This window comes from Macaca fascicularis, chromosome 8 (genome assembly GCF_037993035.2).
Source record: "Macaca fascicularis isolate 582-1 chromosome 8, T2T-MFA8v1.1".
NCBI classification, from domain to species: Eukaryota; Metazoa; Chordata; class Mammalia; order Primates; family Cercopithecidae; genus Macaca; species Macaca fascicularis.
In genome coordinates this window covers 147,651,867-147,673,084 of record NC_088382.1, presented here as the reverse complement: position 1 = coordinate 147,673,084, position 21,218 = coordinate 147,651,867, and positions in this window count along the sequence as shown.

Below are 21,218 nucleotides of genomic sequence, written 5' to 3'. Positions count from 1 at the left end.
GAAGGTGATCTAAACTGGGGGTGTGCTTGTCATTTGTCCCTTGCTGTTGTTGTGATAGTGAGTTCTCATGAGATCTGGTTGTTTGAAAGTGTGTGGCACTTCTCCCTCGCCTCACCTCTCCCACCGACCCCTGTCTCTGCCCTGCTCCACCATGGCAAGACCTGCTTTCTTCCCTTTTCCTTCGTCATGATTGTAAGTTTCCTGAGGCCTCTTAATCATGCTTTCTGTTAAGCCTGAAGACCCGTGAGTCAATTAAACCTCTTTTTTTCATAAATCACCCAGTCTCAGGTAGTTCTTTAAGACAGTATGAAAACGGACTACTACAGCAAATTGGTACCATGAGAGTGGGGCACTGCTATAAAGATACCCAAAAATATGGAAGTGATTTTGGAACTCAGTAACAAGTAGAGATTGGAACAGTTTGGAGGGCTCAGAAGATAGAAAGATATGGGAAAGTTTGAAACTTCCTAGAGACTTGTAACATGGTTTTGACTAAAATGCTGATAGTGATATGGACACTGAAGTCCAGGCTGAGGTGGTCTCAGATGGCGATGAGAAACTTATTGGGAACTGGAACGAAGATCACTCTTGCTATGCTTTAGCAAAGAGACTGGTGGCATTGTGTCCCTGATCTAGGGAATCTGTGGAACTTTGAACTTGAGAGAGATAATTTAGGGTATCTGGCAGAAATTTGTAAGCAGCAAAGCATTCAAGATGTGACCTGGCTTTTGCTGAAATTGCACAGTCCTCTGCATTCACAAAAAGATTATTTGAAACTGGAACTTTTGTGTAAAAGGAAAGCAGAGCATAAAAGTTTGGAAAATTTCCAGTCTGACCATGTGGTAGAAAAGAAAAGCCCATTTTCTGGGGAGAAATTCAAACCAGTTGCAAAAATTTGCATAAGTAATGAGGAGCTGAATGTTCATAGCCAAGATAATGGGGAAAATGACTCTAGGACATGTCACAGACCTTCCTGGCAGCACCTCCCATCAGAGGCCCAGAGGCCTAGGAGGGAAAAATGGTTCTGGGGGCCAGGTCCAAAGTCCAGCTGCTCTGTGCAGCCTCAGGACATGATGCCCTGCAGCCCAACCACTTCAGCTGTGGCTAAAGGGGCCAGGATGCAGCCCAGGCCATGGCTTCCTAGGATGGAAGCCCCAAGCTTTGGCAGTCTTCCACATGGTGTTGAGCCTGTGGGTACATAGACATTAAGAGTTGAGGTTTGAGAACCTCTGCCTAGATTTCAGAGGATGTATAGAAACATCTGGATGTCCAGGCAGATGTCTGCTGCAGGGGTGACACCCTCATGGAGAACCTCTGCTAAGGCAGTATGAAAGGCAAATGTGGGGTTGGAGCCGCCAACCGTATCCCCACTGTGGCATTGCCTAGTGGAACTGTGAGAAGAGGGCTACTGTCCTCAAGAACCCAGAATGGTAGATCCACCAACAGCTTGCACTGTGCACCTGGAAAAGCTGCAGGCACTCAATGCCAGCCGTGAAAGCAGCTGCAGGGGCTGCACCCTGCAGAGCTAAAGGGGTGGAGCTGCTCAAGGCCTTGGGAGCCCATCCCGTGAATCAGTGTGCCCTGAATGTGAAACATGTAGTTAGAGGAGATTATTTTGGAGCTTTAAAATTTAATGATTGCCATGCTGGGTTTCAGCCTTGTGTGGGGCTTGTAGCCCCTTTGTTCTGGCCAATTTCTCTGCATCAGATTTGTTTTATTTAAAGTTTGCAATGTGTATCTTATCTCATGCTTTACTTGTAATACACATCATTATGTTTAAGGTATTATTTTTTGTTTTTGTTTGTGTCTATGTATGTTTGAGATGATATGTAGTTTGGCTTTGTTGCTATCTAAACTGAAAATATCTGCCTTTTAATTGATATATTTAGAGCATTTACATTTAATATAATTATGGGTATATTTGATTTTAAATATACCATCTTGCTAGTTGTTGTTTTGTATTTGCTTCATCTGCTTTTTGGTTTTTGTTTTTCATTTTTCTGTTTTTTAATTAATCAGATATATTTATAACTTTATTTTATCTCCATTATTGGCACATTCTATCTACCTACCTACCTATCTATCTACCTACCTACCTACCTACCTGCCTACCTACCTAACCTGTCTTTGATTTTTAATGGTTATCCTACAGTTTTAAAATACCTTTTAATTCATTATGGCCTACCTTTAAAAGATCCAGGAATCTGACTACTGTGTATATATCTAAAATAAAGTAAACCATTATTTAGAAAGATATTTGAATTCTTAATGTTTGTTTTCTACAGCACTATTCACAGTAGCCAAAATATGGTTTCAGACTAAGTGCCATCAACAGATGAATGGATAAAGAAAATATGGGCCGGGCGCGGTGGCTCACGCCTGTAATCCTAGCACTTTGGGAAGCTGAGGTGGGCGGATCACAAGGTCAGGAGATCGAGACCACGGTGAAACCCCGTCTCTACTAAAAATACAAAAAATTAGCCGGGCGTGGTGGCGGGTGCCTGTAGTCCCAGGTACTCGGGAGGCTGAGGCAGGAGAATGGCATGAACCCAGGAGGCGGAGCTTGCAGTGAGCCGAGATCACACCCCTGCACTCCAGCCTGGGTGACAGAGCGAGACTCCGTCTAAAAAAAAAAAAAAAAAATTTGGTACATATGCACAGTGGAATATTATTAAGCCATAAAGTAAATGAAATCCTGTCATTTGCAGTAATATGGATGGAACTGTAGGTCATTATGTTAAGTGAAATAAGCCAGACACAGAAAGACAAATATTACATATTCTGACTACCTGGGGGAGCTAAAAATGTAGATCTCAAAAAGAGAATAGATTGGTGGTTACCAGAAGCTCAAAAGGGTGGGAATGGGGAGCAGGGGAGTGAAGAGAAGTTAACTAATGGATATAAAAATGAAGTTAGATAAGAGAAAAAAGACTTAGTGTTCAATAGATTGGTAGAGTGATCACAGTTAACAATAATCTGTTTTATATTTCAAAGTAGTTAGGAGCAAATAATCTGAATGTTTCCAGCATAAAGAAAAGAAAAATGCTTAAGGTGATGGATATCTCAATTACTCCAATTTGATCACATTATGTGAATATATCAAAATATCACATGTGCCTAGAAAATATATACATCTGTTATATATCAATAAAAATAATATAAAATTTCATGTAAAATGTTGAAAGCTTATAGTCTTATAAGAATATAATTTCAATCACCTCTGTCTTTTGTTCTATTTTTGCAATACATTTCTCTTTACATATGTTCTAAAGCTATAATCCATGTGTACTATTTTTGCTTTCAATAATTATCCTTTAGAATCTTTTTAAAGGAGAGATGCTTTTATATTTATCTTCTTTCCAGGTCATTGATTTCTTTATGTAAATCTAATTTTAGTCTTGTATTGTATTGTTTATGCTTGAATATCTTTTTAAAAGATTCTTTGTAACATAATTCTGCTAGTTTTAAGTTTTGTGAGATTTCATTGATTTGTTTGAATTTTTCTTTATTTTTGAAAGGTATTTTTACTGGAGTTCGAATTTTGAACTGAGAGTTTTATTCTAAATGATAACTATCTATTTTCCCAAATATTTACCCATTTTCCATTCTTTTTGTCTTTTTCCTACATTTTTATGTTTCCTTTTGGGTCATTTTACTTTTGATTAAATCATATCTTCTGGAATTCATTTAGTGTAAGTCTGATGGAAATTAAATTAATACTTTGTATGGAAAGTCTTTATTTTATCTCCTCCTTTGAGAATATTTTTATTGGATATATTATTTCAGTTTTTGTTTGTTTTCTTCCAGCATTTTGAAGACATGTTCTCTTGTCTTTTGGCTTTCATCATTTCTGATGATAAGTTCTATATCATTGATACTGTAGAGTCTTTAAAGGTATTGAATCAGTGCTTGTATTTTGTTTTTATTTTTTAAACTGAATGCTTACAAGATTATCTCCATGATTTATATTTACAAGACTACTACTTAAATAACCCCATTGTGATTTACTTGCTTTATTTATTTGCCTTGGGTCTTATAGTAATTCCAGAATTTCTGGCTTGAGTCATTTGTCAGTTTGGGACAATTCTTAGCCAATATCCCTTCAAATATTTATTCTCTCTTATCATTCTTCCCTCTGGGTATTTATTTTACATGCACTGGATCTTTCTATTATGTTTTATGTATCTCTTGTGTTTTTATGTTTCTGTGCTTTCTGTCTCCTTTGCTCTCCATTTTTGAGATATTCCTAACTGACCATCTTCCAGCTCATGAACGTTCTTCGCAGCCATGCCCAACAAATTGTTTGACCTATCAGTTAAGCTGTACATTTTACTTATGAATTTTTCATTGTTAAGATTTTTATTTGGTTTTTGGTACAGATTCCAAATTTCTAAAGATTTTCATCAACATTATAATAAATTATTTTAAAGTCCACGCTTGAGATCTCCAATATCTAAGTTACACATGCATCCATTCTATTTTCTTTTTGTTTTTAGCATGAGTCCTGTTGAGTGTGTCTAAAATAATTGCTGAACATTGTGGAGGTTCTGCTTACTGGTATCTTTCTCTTGAGAGCATTTATCTTTGTGTACAGCAGTGGATCAGATCTCCTCAGTCCACCCAAGGACTGAACAGATTTGAAACTGCTTAGTAGTCTTTGTAAGGTTTGCTCTTCCTCTGTTTTACCACTCCTAGAATTCAGTCCTCCAGAGTGCTAATTTAGAGTAAGGGATATTTCTTAGGGATCTTTCTTAGCGGGTCTTGAGTTGCAATTATTGTTTTTCCTCCATAGCAACATTTATAAAAAACTCGGTTCTCTTTTTCAGCTGCTTTCTGAGTGACTTCTTAGTCTCTTAGGCTGTTCAATTGGTTGGCAAATGCTTCAAGGGAAAAACTGGCAAATGATGTTCAGTTTAATTTTCTGCTTCACTGTCTGAGTTTTGCTTTTTAAGTGCTGGTTCTTGTAACCTTAAACCCTGGTATTTTTCTTCCCAGCCCAGTGAGATTACCTAAGGTCTGGCGGGTTCTCAGGCTTTTACGATCTATCCCTCTACCTAACTTCTTAGTTTTCTGCCTAAAGACAAGAATCACTAAATTTCTCAGCCAAAAAGCAACATGCAAATGTTGGGCTCAACTCAATGAGCTTCTGTATTCTCCTTTCCTCGATATTTGGCTCCTCACATCTTAGTTGTTGAGCAGCTCCTTAAAGTCTTCAAAAGATATGTTTCTGTTGTTGTATTTTATCTGTTTTTATACTTTTTCTTGATGGAGACATGGTTTTGCTGTAACTTTCTCTAGCACAGATGGAAGTTAGGCATAGTTTATTAACCCATGGTGCTTGATATAATATGCAACATATAGTAGATAACTAATTTTATATATATGTATGTATTCAATTAATTTCCTCACTGTTTAGTAAGGGATGTACATCTAAACAAATACAATAAGACATAGCATGCTAACACTGTATGATAAGCATGTCCAAAATAGAGTTATGCCAAAGGGAGTAATGAACCACTCTACCAGAGGTTGTTGTTGGGTCCGAAATTCATAACAAAGGGAAAGGTATTTTGTCTGGATCTTAAAAGAAAAATGATGGTGTTCCAGTCAGACCAATGTGTGAAAGAAACATCCCAGAAGACAGAGAAATATGTGTAAAACTCCAAAGGTTTAATATGCCACTGTGCTTTAAGGAAGCTCTAATTTGATCTGATTTTATTTTCTGTGGTGGGTTAATCAACAGCGAATTACTTGAACGATTTTTATTAGGGGAGTCATTGGTTCAAATTAATATGTCTAGAAAAATACTAGAAATAAATACCTCAGAATTTGGCAGTAGTTATTGATAAGATAGAGTGTATGGGAGATTTATTTATGCACAGTTATGGGCTGCATAACAATGGTTTGATTAAAGATGGAGCACAAATATGATGGTGGTCCCATAAAATTATATTGGAGCTGAAAAATTCCTATCTCCTAGTGACTTCCTCACCATCATAATGTTGTACCACACATGTCACACACATGTTTGTGATGATGCTGGTGAAAGTAAGCCTACTGTGTTGCCAGTCCTATGAAAGTATCATGCATACAATTATGTATGGTATATAATACTTGATCATGATAATAAGCAACTATATTGCTGGTTTATGTTTTTACTATACTGTATCATTTTTTAATCTATATTTTAGAGTGTACTTCTTCTAGTTACATATTAAAAAGTAAACTGTAAAACAGCCTCAGGCAGGTCCCTCAGGAGGTATTACAGAAGAAAGCGTTGTTACCTAAGAGATGACAGCTTCATGCATGTTATTGCCCCTGAACACCTTCCAGTGGGACAAGGTGTGAAGGCGGAAGACAGTGATGTGGATGATCCTGAGCCTGGGTGGGCCTCAGCTAGTGTGTGTTTGTGGCTTAGTTTTTAGCAAAAGCATTTAAAAAGTTTCAAAAAATGATTTTGACAATAAATATGCTTGTAGAATAAGTATACAAAGAAAGAAAATGTAGCTTTACAGCTGCACAATGTATTTGTGTTTTCAGTGAAGTAGTATTACAAGAGCTAAAAAGTTAAAAAAAAAAGTTGATAAAGTAAAAGTTACAGTAACTTAAGGTTAATTTATTGTCGAAGAGAAATCTTTATAAATTTAATGTAGCCTAAGTGTACAGCATTGATAAAGTCTACAGGAATGTACAGTAATGGTCCAGGCCTTCATGTTCACTTGGCATTTACTCCCTGACTCACCCAGACCAGCTTCCAATCCAGTAAGCCCCATTCATAGTAAGTGCTTCAGATGCGTGTACCATTTTTTATCTATTATATTTTTTACTGTATGTTTTCTATGTTTAAATAGACAAATGCTTATCATTGTGTTATTGCCTATAATATTCTGTACAGTAACATGCTGTACATATTTGTAACCTACATATTATATAACCTAGGTGTGTAGTCGGCTACAACATCTAGATTTGTGTAAGTATACTCTGTGATGTTCTCACAATTACAATATTGGCTAATAGCACATTTCTCAGAATGTATCCCTATTGTTAAGTGATGCATGACTGTTTTTGTGAATGTGCTAACATTTCTACAATGAGTATATATAGCTCTTATAATCAGGTAACTAGGGATATAGACATATGGAGTTCATTCAGTGGATAATTACTAGGGGATAGTTTCCACTGAATTAATTGAATGGAATTCCCAAATGTAAACTCTTATTTTAGGTCTAGAGTTCAGTTCATCACTGTGTTTTTTAACTTTTCAGAGAAAGAATATACTCTCAAATGCAGAAGTCTTTTTTTCACTGTGGCTTTTATTAATGGGCCACTCAGGCTTTCTTTACATAATTTTTTTGCCTTGACTCAACTCCTTTTAGGGTTGGTCATTTATAAAGACTACAGAAAAGGATTTCTCAGGGGGGAACTGCTGAATGGACTGAAAATTACTGGTGAGTCTCTTGGCTATGATTTGTTCAATACATTTCATCTTTATCATAATAAACACCTACACAGCATATTGTTTTCTTAGCAAATGCATTGTTCTAAAGGAAATGGAGAAGTCATTTCAGAAATACTTCATAGCCATAATGGGGGCAAATGTTTACGACTGGACCATAGAATGCTGTGTTGAAGGCAGTGCTTCTCAACCTTGCTGCATTATCATGGCTTTTCTAACAAGACTTTTTAGACACTGTTTTTCTTACTATCCCCCCATAAAATTTCAATCCCCCAGATATATCACGATGTATCTGTTTAGTGCAGTATGATTGTTTGTGCTTTATACACAGAAGAACACAGTTTTCTCCCCCTTCACCTATAACCAATTTCCATTCCATTAAGAATGATATTGATACTGAGAATAAATGCTGGAAGGTTTACAGAATGGCACACCCAATGGAGAGGAAATATCATAATGGGCCAATGAGATTTTAAGGCATGAAGAGGAGATGAATAAGATCAAAAGAATAATGCTGTCCCTATGTGTTATCAGATAAAATAAGCTGAGGAAAATAAATAAAACCTTTATTTCTGTTTTTCTTCTTCTTCTTCTTCTTCTTCTTCTTCTTCTTCTTCTTCTTCTTCTTCTTCTTCTTCTTCCTCCTCCTCCTCTTCCTCTTCCTCTTCTTTTTCCTCCTCTTCTTCCTCTTCTTCTTCCTCTTCCTCTTCTTCTTCCTCTTCTTCTTCCTCTTCCTCTTCTTCCTCCTCTTCTTCTTCTTCTTCCTCTTCTTCTTCCTCTTCCTCCTTTTCTTCCTCTTCTTCTTCTTCCTCTTCTTCCTCTTCTTCTTCCTCTTCTTCTTCCTCTTCCTCTTCTTCTTCCTCTTCTTCTTCTTCCTCTTCTTCTTCCTCTTCTTCTTCTTCCTCTTCTTCTTCCTCTTCTTCTTCTTCCTCTTCTTCTTCCTCTTCCTCTTCTTCCTCCTCCTCCTCTTCTTCTTCTTCTTCTTCCTCTTCCTCTTCCTCTTCCTCTTCTTCTTCCTCCTTCATCTCTCTCTGTCGCCTGGGCTGTAGTGCAGTGGCACAATCATGGCTCACTGCAACCTCCATTTCCCAGTTTCAAAAGATCCTTCTGCCTCAGCCTATCACATAGCTGGGATTATAGGTACCTGCCACCATGCCTGGCTAATTTCTGTATTTTTAGCAGAGATGGGGTTTCACCATGTTGGTCAGGCTGGTCTCAAACTCCTGAGCTCAGGTGATCCACTCACCTTGACCTCCCAAAGTGCTGGGATTACAGGCGTGAGCCACCGAACCTGGACAATAAAACCTTTCTTTAGAAATCAAAATTTAACACAACTTGTATTAGTTAAGGCAAAGAAGTCCAGCAAACAAACAAAATCCAATGTTTTAATTGTTTATCATAATCTTATTCCTCATGTCACAGTCCTAGACAAAGGTTTCTCTTGGCACATATGGCCCTTCTCCATTAGTCATTGAGGAATCTAGGATAATAGCGTGTTTTCTATCTTCAATGCTTGACTTCTATGGCTTGGCTATATAGCCAGGAAGGTGACAGAGCATGGAGGAGGATGTAAAATTTTTTTTTTTTTTTCGAGATGGAGTCTTGCTCTGTTGCCCAGGCCGGAGTGCAGTGGCTCAATCTCAGGTCACTGCAACCTCTGCCTCCTGGGTTCAAGAGATTCTCCTGCCTTAGCCTCCCGAGTAGCTGGGATTACAGGTGCCTGCCGCCACGCCTGGCTAATTTTTCAATAGAGTCGGGGTTTCACCATTTTGGCCAGCCTGGTCTCGAACTCCTGACCTCAGGTGATCCACCCACCTTGGCCTCCCAAAGTGCTGGAATTACAGGCATGAGACACTGCCCCCAGCCTAGAATATTTTTATGTACTAGGAAGGCTGGGAAGTAGTACACACCACCTCTGCCAAAACCTCAGCAGCTAGAAGTCAGAGTCACAGTGATGCCTAACTATAAGAGTAAATGGTTTTCAGTGAAGAGCCAGAATTATCTCAAGGAAATATTGCTTAGATGGGCTTTAACTACTGCTGATGTATTATCCCACTTTCTCTTCCAACAGCCCTACAAAAAATGTTATCATGCAAATGGAGACTAAGTTTCAGAACTCAGATGAGCCAAATGGTTACTTGTCTTGAGAGATAAATATGCACTTGTAACTGAAGACAAATAAAAATTTTCAGAATCCCGGGAGCCCCGGGGAAGGAGTGTGAAGAATAAAACCAGGCAGGCCTTGCTTGAGAGTACATTTCTTGAAACAGGGCTATAATTCTTTCTGCCTGGTATTATTAAAAAGAAGGTGACAATTTGGCCTAAGAAAATTCACAAAATCCATTTTGAAAGAAAATTATGAGTAGAAAATGCCCAAAGAGTAGAACAGTGGGGAAGCTTCTCAATCTGCTTACTCCAAAGAAGGTATTAAAGGAATTGTAAACACTTACCTAATAAGTTAATTTTTAATTGTAAAATAGACCATCTTCAATTTTTTGAAGAGCCCTTGTGTGGAAGAATGTGATCTCATAGAAACAGTGGCCAAAAGAAAGTTCTCCTATTGCTTTTTATTTCCCTTTGTTTGAAAAAAGGTAAACAGCATAGAAACTTCCAAGAGGCTACCGAGTTCTCTTTGACTTTTTTCTCTGCAACTGCACCTGGAACTGCTCCCTGCTGCATTTTACTGCCTCTGTTTATAAGAGCAACAGTGGCTCTCCTGAAAATTGGACCAAATTCCAACAAGTCAGCAACCTGCAAGAAGACAACGTACAGTGCCTCTCAGTCATATTTTCAGGCCCCAGAAGTCCTATTTTTTTTCTATGATATTCATAACATCATAGCTCTTTCTACTTTTTGTTTTTGTTTTTTTTTTTTTTTTTTTTTTTTGAGATAGAGTCTCACTCTTGTCATGCAGGCTGGAGTGCAATGGCGTGGTCTTGGCTTACTGCAATCTCTGTCTCCTGGGTTCAAGCCATTCTTCTGCCTCAGCCTCCAGAGTAGCTGGGATTACAGGTGCCCACCACCACACCCAACTAATTTTTGTTTTTTTAGTAGACAGGATTTCATCACGTTGGCCAGGCTGGTCTCGAACTCCTGAGCTCAGGTGATCCGCCCACCTCGGCCTCCCAAAGTGCTGGTATTACAGGCGTGAGCCACGGTGCTTGGCCCCTACTTTTATCCTGATTTTTATACAAGCGTTTTCTAGGACATATGGAAAGTTACTTGTGATGGAAAGTTACTTGTGTAGTTTTATTTCTACTAAGACCCTGCACTTACCTGATGACAATAACTACATCTTCTCTTTGACCTGAAAACTTGCCTGGCATCAACCTCATGAATCCTTTTTCACAAAACTTCCAGGAAATTTTCACTTACTGGCCATATTGGTAACCCTTATCCATGTCCACAGATAGCAGAGTTGAGGTTTGCATGCAGATATAAGTAACTCAAAGGCCTATTTTTTTCTTTCCATGTATACCATCCTATCTCTTTAAGTTTTGCCGTTATATAAATTATTTTATTTTTTCATGGAGTCAATAAAATCTGATTTTGATCATTGATTTAAGCATAAGCTCCAGTCAGTGTTCTCAGTTGCAGCTAACAGAACTCCCTTTAGATGATTAAGCAGAAAGAAATTGTATTAAACACAAGGATACCTCTAATCACTGGCAGGGCTGCACATCAGGCTCTAGTCTGAGCTTCCTGGAATGACTTCCAAAGCCACACTGCAGAATGAACTCTCCAGGGAGTTTCTGCTTTTACAAGGTCATGAAACTGTGAATTAAAAAGCCCAACCCTATTAGCAAGATTCAGAATTATGCTGCTTTGGGTACAATCCTTGCAGGTCAAATGAGTGCCTTTTATATCCTACCACTCTCCCCATGGGTAAATTCCAAACAAAACTTCCCTTAGGTGTTAATGTCTCTGATTGGTGGATTCTAAATTTGAACCAGCACCTCTGGGAAATGTAGTTTTTAGCTTTCTTTCCTTCGTAAACCAGGTGAGCCATGGGATGGGCATTAAGTGGGCCAATTCACTGAACTTCTGTATTCAGATGAACAAATCTACTTTTGACAAATCTCTTAGCCCCTCTTCACCTTTGTCTTTTTGTGTAAAGATAGATGTTATATCGGTACTGCCTGCCTCTCAGGGATGTTTGTCAGAATGGCATGCTGACTGTGAATGCCCTTTAAAAACAGACACAAGTATCTTCAAGATGTTGTAATTAATATAGACATTAGAGAATGTGTGAGCAAAACTTAGAGGTCATTTTCTCCCTAAATGGACAATTGTATGTGGCCTTAAGAGTGTTAATAGGAAGGAGGCAGCCTAACATTTATTCAGTACATGCCATGTGCCAGGAACATTTACAGATGACTTTATAGTGTCCCCCATATTCATGAATCATAATGATGCTGGAGCTTAGAAGCAAACTCTTTCCTCACGAAGATGATTTGGTTTTGTTGAATGCCATAGCAGGATGGGATGATCACAAGACAGACATCATTCCTCTTCAAAAGAATGGAGTATTCTATTTATTAAAAGTACCTGGAATTCTATTGTATGTGAGTCTATTGTATGTGCAGGGAAACAATGAGTCTCAAAGTGAAGAAAAACTTGGATTCCTGGTTCCTACAGCACTTTTGTTCAGATGCTCTGTTATTTTGCTACATAAAAAGGGAGCTTGAATTTCATGTGAAGTATAAAAACCAAGGAGAGAAATCCTGCTTGGGGCCATCAAGTATTATAGCATTGTGGTCATGAATGATTAAATAGATAGGGGAAGTATAATTCTCAATAAACACCAAATGAATTGTTTAGATGAAACTCAAAGTTTGCCAGCTGAATTTTTTAAAAGGCACATAATTCTTTATTTGGTTTTATTTCCTCTCCATCCCAAAAGAATATTGAACGATGGAACTTAGGCAGTACAAATGCCTTGAATTCTTAGTCCTCAGTGTTATTTTGTTTTGTTTTAATTGGCTCTTTTAAAGGAACTGTGTGGTCAAGAGGCAAGCACAGAGCAAACAGAGAGAGGGAGAAGGGGGCAGTCTGTATCGGCCTAGGTTTTGATCTCCCATCCATTACTTTATTAGACTGTGATTTCTGGCAATTTTACTGAACTTTTGGATACACAGTTTCCTCATCTTTAAAATATGGATAATTATTGCAATTTCAGAAGCTTAGTGACTGCTGAATTAAACATAAATGTAGACTGTTTATCGTGACAATAATAATAAGTGGTTGTCCTCCTACACTTACTTTTTCCCCTAAATCCAGAGTCACTAAAATCCAAGAGTCCCTTAAATGCAGAATATCATCTCTAAAAAATATGGCTGACAGTAATACAGTTAGTATCATATATATTTGTGATTAATGGGACAGAAATTACCCCATTCATTGCCAGGGTGGGTGAAGGGCAATATCAGTTGAGGTGCCCAGTCATGACCAGAGGAGTAGGCACACTCTCTGGATGTGATGGCATTGGTTATTGGTTCCAGAGAAGGCATGGTTAGCAAGAAAATCCTGCACAAATAACCCATTACCTACTGGATAATAGGAATGTAGAATTCTTTTGATGGGATATCCATGAAGGGTAAGATTGTTCCCTTAAGGCAGAAAAAATCTGTAGCGTTTCCTTGTAAGCTACATTCCTTGTAAGTTTCCTTCCATGTTAGAAAAGCAAGAATCCAGGGGCCAGAAAAAGGGTAAGCAAGAGAAGGAAATGAAGAATGAGTTCTAGAAGGAGATGTTTATTAGACAGATTACCAATTACCCAGACAGAGACTTGCACAAAAAACAAATGGAGACTGTAAAGACCCTAACTGGGGTTAAGGAAGAGTCTGTGCTATAGAGAGTTCACTTATTAAAACTGGAGGACAAATTCAGGACGGGGTAGCCAAAGGGCCCTGAGACTTGGCCCTATAGAAACTAATGAGTGACATCCTGGTGTAAGTTGGGTGGAATGAACAGGGTTTGGGTTACAAGCTGGTTACTTGGCCTGATGAAAGGAGCTTCTGTTACTTCAATAAAAATCTAAAAAGTCTACTCCAACCTCTTTTCATAGAACATATAGTGTATTCCTCATTGGCCTTAAAACTTATATTTGAATTCAAGATATCTAGTTCAGACTTTTGATCCCTCTGTTTCTTAAGCTAGTCATTCAACTTGTGAAACACTGGTTCATCCTAACTACTGGGTTGTAAGCATCCAATGTGGTAGTAGGTATGAAGAAATAGAGCTGTGGTTATTTTTTGTCCTAATCTTGTGCTACCTCATACGTTAGCAACCTGTGTCTATGGAACCCTTAAAATATGTTGAAATTGAGGTATTCTGTAAGTGTAAAATGCAAGCTGAATTTCAGAGACATAGTGTGAAAAATGTAGAATACTCTTCTAATATTTTTTATATTGATCACATGTTGAAAATAACATTTTAGACCTATTACATTAAACATAACCCACCATAATGTCTGTGGAAAATAAAAGGAAAAGTTAAATAGAATATATTGAATTAATTTTACTTGTTCATTTTAACTTTTAAAAATGTGTCTATCAGGTAATTTAAAATTACATATGTGGCTGACCTTATGTTTCCTTTGGAGATTGCTGCTCTATACAATCCTTCTCCTTCTTCAGGCAACACCTCTGATTTTTATTTGTGGAGTGGCTCCAGTCCTAATGGTAGAATATATGAGTAAGCACAACACATTACACTGGCGATTGCTTCAGGAGTGAACCTTGATTCAGTCTCATCCACCAGACAGCATGTGATGACAATGGCAATGTAGTCTAACCTGTACAACTTCTACTTGACAATGCAGAGTCTACCATGCTAGGGACTCTGAGACAGAGCCTGAGAATGAAGCCAATCAGAGGAAGCGGATCCAAAAGCTGGCTCAGATAAACATTCAGATGGTCTCTGCAGCCAGATTCATCACATGGGTTTTCCAGTTCCATGAGCCAACACACCTTGTTGCTTATGTCACATCAGACTTCTTTTTTTTCTACTTTCAATATGAAGAATTCTAATTATTTCCAAGGACCTTTCACTGGTGAAGAAGGTCCTGCATATGCACTGCCTGCCTGTGCTGATCACTTCTTCTGGAAAAGATGAAGCTTAGGAATCTGTAGTGACTTGTCCAAAACCAAAAAGTAAAAAAAGCTCAGGTTGTAAAGTAGCAGAGGAGCCTCCTTACTCCCAGACAATGCAAATCCCACTGCCACTCTGGCGTAAGAGTGAGAATAAGTGATGTACAACAGTCCAATTTTGGATGTTCAAACACTGGGTCTGGCTCAAATTCCCTTCATCTCTCCTGCCCTGTCTAGCCTTGTAGTGTGTACACCAACCCTGATTCTAAGCCGTTTTTCCTTGTCAGGAATCAAGGCTCCAAGTACATTAAACATTTTGGGCTATCAGCCAGGGAGTCTTGAAATATTCTTATTGCCTTAAACTCCAAATCAATTGTATGTTGAATAAGTCCTGAGTACCTGCTTAACCATGGTGTGCCTCTTTCTCTTGAACCTTGAATCCTAGGCTAAGGGTGGAGGCTTTCCTTACCTTAGTCACTGGCATCACCACTTTGCACTGACTCTAGGAGGGGTGAGTAGGGCGTGGAAGAAGGGATGTTTTACTAAGTAAGCCCTCCACATGGAATTATAAGCTGGAACACAGGCTTCCGCCCTAACAAGAAGGACCATAGAGAAAGATGCAACCAATCCGTACACAAGTAGATTTTCTTTTTGCATAACCCACACATCTACTAGTCTAGCTGGTGCCTCAACACCAAGATCACAATAATCTCAGCTTGTGGTGGCTTTTTTAAATAACCCTCTAGAACAATTAATTTCTTCAATACTTTTCTGTACCTCTGAATTGTCTCAATCTCTGAATGAGGATATAGTGGAGACGCCCAAAAAAGTCCAGACCTGACATTTGTGTGAGCCCGCTTAGCACGTTAGACATGGGGAAACACGCGTGTGCTGGTAAGAAGCTCACCATCTCATCAACAGGAGGGAAAAGCCAGTTGAATGACTAGATGCTGCTGGTACATTTCTGAAAAATAAGAACATGTGAAATATAAAAGTAGTTCTAAGATTTTCTACTTTCTAAATTATAATGAAAAATCCTGCATAATGACCATTTTGGAGCCTGCTGAACCTGAGGTGGGAGCTCTGAATGCTGGAGAACATCTGTTTCCAAACACCAGCCTGCCTTTTCCTTCTCAACAAGTGTCTGAGAAAAGCCTGGAATGTGCTGCACTCAGACCCATACGGGGAGAGCGGAGGAGGGGGCAGCCTTTGCACTTGCTCTCGTAGAACTTCTCCAGGATCTCACTGTGGCTATTACTTTTTCACACTTGGGGTGTATGTATGTGCAGCACAGAATGCTGTTGACCCTTTTCAAGATTAGCGTGAATAAGTCCCTTGTTAGATAGATGAGCTTTGTTTCTTTATTATTTATACATTATTGTACATTTTAGATGTTGTATAGTAAAATTTTAATGGGTAAATAGAGAGAAAAGTAAATAATGTATTCTGAACTTTAAAAAAAATTCTTAGATGCTATCAGAGGAAAAAAGAAAAGTTGTTTATTGTGAATAGCATAGATTGAATTCACTGATGTTCACTCCAAACTCCCTGTAAGTATTCTTGTCTCACAGGGGTCAGAAACCTAAGTATTTGCTAGGTTTTCTCAACTGTACTTGCTACTAGGTTTCTAGATGTGATTTACAGCATTGCAATTAGGCATTTCTTTGAATTCAGAACTAGGATAAGGTGAAAGGCATCTATTTATTTGATGCTGATTGTGGCCTGATTGTGGAACTGGTGGTTTGCAGGTGGCTTCCCTGATTGCCAGGCAATGTTCTGATACTAAAGCCTCCTCATCCCCAAGGAGCAGCAGCACCTGGCGAGCTAGTTCTGCACTGAGCTCTGGGGCCCCTTCCTGGAAGCTCACTTTAGTAGTCTGTTTCTTCAGCCATCCCAACAATTCGGTGATCTGCTTAGTACTCTAATAACTAGCAGGAGACAATTCCATTCTCTGAAAATTAACCTTAATTGAAATATTATTCAATGAATCTGCTTAAAAATAGGAAAAAATGAATTTAAAACAGAATGTAGTATGCCAAGTAGAAGACTGACATTATCGGCATCACAGCTTCTGTCCAGGCATCATCATCTTCTCAGTGCTGCTGAAACCGTCCCTTCGCTTGGGGTGTGTGCAGTCACAACACCCTGTTGACTCCTACTAAAATTTGTGCAAATGAAGTCCTCAGACTTTCTAAAAAGTATATTCTGTCCCTGCTGTTCTTCCTCTAAGAGATTCTTGGGCTTCTCTTCATCTCTTGGAGCAAATGTTTCCTCATCTCCTTTAAATTAGGCCAGGCAGAAAGTGGAAAAAAGGCCGTCTGGACTGTTTAGCAGATTAAGGAAATAAAGTTTATGTTTCATCTTTAGAAGGCAAGGGAAAAGGCAAGGTGAGTATTATAAAGTCACGAGGAAGGCAGAGCGTGGTGGCTCGTGCCTGTAATCCCAGCACTCTGGGAGGTTGAGGTGGGCAGATCACCTGAGATCAGGAGTTCGAGACCAGCCTGGTCAACATGACAAAACCTGTCTTTACTAAAAATACAAAAAAATTATCTGGCGTGGTGGTGTGGGCTTGCAGTTCCAACTATTTGGGAGGCTGAGGCAGGAGAATTCCTTGAACCTGGGAAGCGGAGGTTGCAGTGAGCTGAGATGGCACCACTGCACTTCAGCCTGGGTGACAGAGTGAGACTCTGTAAATAAAGTCATGGGTGTGATGGGAGGCTCTCCATATGACTGTGGGGCCTGTGGATAAGGCTCCATATGGTTCCCAAGCGGCATGGTGAAACCTTCTCGAGGGAGAGGCTGTCAACCAGCCTTTCTTATAAGCAGTTCATTGTGCTCAAATGCTTAGAAAGAAAACAGCTTTTAAAAGCAGACACCATGTTAAAAATCACATGGGTATTCTGTGGGCAAGAAACCACAACACAAAGAATGTTTGACTCCTTTCTTTAAAGACTCATGAGAGAGGCAACGAGTCTAGATTCAAGTTCTACATTCTTTGTTCTATTTTTAAAAATATATATATGCAGATCAACATCCCAGACATAGATAGAGACTTACTCCAAAGCATATTGGTCATCATTCTGATAGCCCCTAGCACACAGTTCTCTAATTCTGTATCTATGCAGTTCTCTCCCACTGAACGGCTTCTTCAGGCAGGGGCTATCTATGTCACAGTGGCAAAAACATGCATCTCAAAACTGGGCCAAAGCAAATTAACATCCAAGCTTAGCCAGTTTTTAATGCTACTTTGTCCACAGTTTTAAATTCCCACCATGGCTGCTTCGTTAATAAAAAAATGGGTAAAATAATGCCTCATAACTCAAGCCAGAATGAGATAACATGTGCAAGGTGCTTAACAGAATGTCTGATTCTTGGAGAGCAATCAAAACCACCAGCTAATATGTGCTATATTTATTTCCAGGACTGAGTCCTAGAGCATCCAGTAAATAATAATAAATAACAAATGCTAATCGAATTTGAGTGCATAAATGAAGGAACTTTGAGTCAGAACTGAGTTCAGTTCAGTGGCTTACCCCGTAGTCATTAAGGGCCTTGGACAAAGCTCTGTCACTGTACCACTGGAGTCCTTATTTATTAAGTCATAATAACAGCTTATTTCTCACAGAGATACTATGATAGCAAATATGAATATGTAGTTGAAAGTTATTTGTAAATCTCTATAAGTGAAGGCTATAAATATCAGTTAAGGATTGCTCTTTGTCTCAGCCAGTGTTCTTACTTGCTGGTTCTCAGATCTGGAAACATCCCTACAAGACCATCAGTTTTGTCCTCAGTGTATATTCTGTGCAAATGGAAACCTGAAAAAGAGCTGCTGCTTCTAAAGGCTGAAAAGAACTCTGCTAAGTTGTGTGTCAGCAAAAGGGACTCCTTGAGCCTGCTGGTGGAGACACTGGGGCAAACGGAGTGTGTGTGTGTGAGACACTCCCATCCTATGAGGGAGTGGCTGCCAGAATCATGGCACCGTCCCTGGGACTTTCTTTCTTACTGACACCGCTCAGGGGCTGGCTGGTGAAGGCTCCTTAGCTTAGAGCCATGGTGCAAGTTCCAGCACCTAACTCAGCATCTGTTGGGATGCTTCTGCTGGAAGCACAATGCTCACTATAAAGATGGGCTGTCCTCCAGCAATGCATTTGAAACTCTGCATGGATATTCTAATAGAAATAATGTATAAAAGCAAGCTGGCTCCTAAGTTAGTCCACAGATACCATTTTAGTTCATAATATAGCTGAATTCTGTTCAGTCATAACCTAGACCTGAGTTCTAGAACACGTATGAAAAAGGAGAAGCAAGGAGAAAATGTGCGAAAGCAGTTCTTACGTATTTTCTGGATATAAATTCAGCTTGAACTAATTTAAAATTTGGCAATATTTGCATTTGGGAATTAACTACCCAAGAGACAAATGTCAACCTAGAACAGTTGAATGTATGGGGAAAAAAAACAAGGGTTTTGGAACTAAGCATCAATAGGTTTGAATCCAGTTCTGTTATTATTACCTAGGTGACCTGAAACAAGATTTTTAACTTCTCTAAGCCAGAATTTCCTCATTCATAAAAAAGAAATAATATTATTTGCCTCATTTTATTTTCATGGGGACATTGAGATGATATTGATAAAGCTCCCAGCACCCAGTGGGTAAACAGCACATGACCTTTCTCTGTACCTTTTCTTTCTCTCCTCTGGCAAGATTAAGAAGTGGCACAGGCGACCATGTCGGAATGTTCCAAAACTATGCCGTATTCTTCCTTATCTTCTTTCTGCAAACCCTAGGTATGGTCCTGTGCTTGGTTCTAAGGAGATCTTCATCCATAGCTGTGAGGTATGGTCCTGTACTTGGTTCTAATGAGCTCTCTGACCATAACCGTGACTATAGACGTCCTTCCCCTTCCCTGTTGGCAACTTTTGCCCAGCCTTCAATTTTGCCTGCCTCGTTCATGGACCAGCTCCAACATTGGATCACTGACGTCTGTAAACCCAGCCAGGTTTCAGCGCTGCCTTCACCCCCTGCTTGTTAGATGGGAAGTGAAACTAACTCGTGGGTCAGTATGGATTCTGTTTTATATAAAATCCATCTGTACTTGATTAAAAAGCAAACAGAAGCTGGGTGAGGTGGCACCCGCCTGTAATTCCAGCACTTTGGGAGGCTCAGGTGAGTGGATCACCTGAGATCAGGAGTTCAAGACCAGTGCCTGGCCAACATGGAGAAAACCCGTTTCTACAGCTACTACTAATAAAAAATTAGCCGGGTGTGGTGGTGCGCGCCTGTAGTCCCAGCTACTTGAGAGGCTGAGGCAGGAGAATCACTTGAATCTGGGAGGCAGAGGTTGCAGGAGTGAGCCGAGATCACCTCACCTCACTCCAGCCTGGGCGATAGAGGGAGATTTCATCACCAAAAAAAAAAAAAAAAAAAAAAGTAAACCCAAAACACTATTACATATGATAATAATTACCAAAATAGAAAAAATAGCAATTCTAATGTCATGTCAATTTTGTGCCCTTGACTTGCCAGGCTCTTTCCATTTAATTGAAACGAACCCCTCTCACCCAAGCTTCCCCAGAGAAACAGGGATTTTCCTATCACAAAGATCAGAATACGTGGGAATTGGTGACTTGGCCTGGGTTGTATGACTGATTAATATATAAAATCTTCCATTTGACTGGAGGTTTGTTGTGCATCAAAATCTGTGTGTTTTCCATTAAAGATATCTTTCTGCTTTCCTCATTCAGCAAACTGTTTCCTCCTGTGCTCCAGTGCCCAGAAAGACTGCTGTACCCCTGGTACACAAGACAGAAGACACTTTGCTTACTTCCTACACTGCTTCACCATCAAAAACTTCCATTTTTTCTGCTTGAGAAACAGGAAAAGCCATCTGATTATATATGATCTCCCCTGAACTTCCTGAGAGTTTTATGTATGAAAATTATTATTATTTGTATTAGTCAGCGTTCTCTAGAGGGACAGAACTAATAGGATAGATTTATATATAAAGGGGAGTTTATTAAGGAGTATTAACTCACACGATCACAAGGTCCCACTATAGGCCGTCTGCAAGCTGAGGAGCAAGGAGAGCCAGTCTGAGTCCCAAAGCTGAACAACTTGTAGTCCGATGTTCAAGGGCAGGAAGCCTCCAGCACAGAAGGGAGATGTAAGCTCGGAGGTTAAGCCAATCTAATCTCTCCACGTTCTTCTGCCTGCTTTTATTCTGGCCTCACTGGTATCTGATAAGAAGGTGCCCACCCAGATTAAGGGTGGGTCTGCCTTTGCCAGTCCACTGACTCAATGTTAATCTCTTTTGGCAACACCCTCCCAGACACACCCAGGAATAGTACTTTGCATCCTTCAATCCAATCAAGTTGACACTCAATATTCACCATCACACTATTCCTAAAAATAGACTAGTCATCCAAATCAACCTCTAAATTAGGAAGCATAACTTCTGTCTTCAAGTTTCTTAAAAGATATCCTATGGAAAAGGGATGGGCTTATTTTACATATCCTCATGGGATAGAGTTAGTATCAATGTGTGAACTTATACGCACACTTCCTAAGTTTCTCAACACAATAATGATGCAATTGTGTATTGGAACTCTGTGGTAAGGAATCATGGTATGGTGGCATCAGGGTGGCTATTGCAGGAAGGAGAGGTTGTAT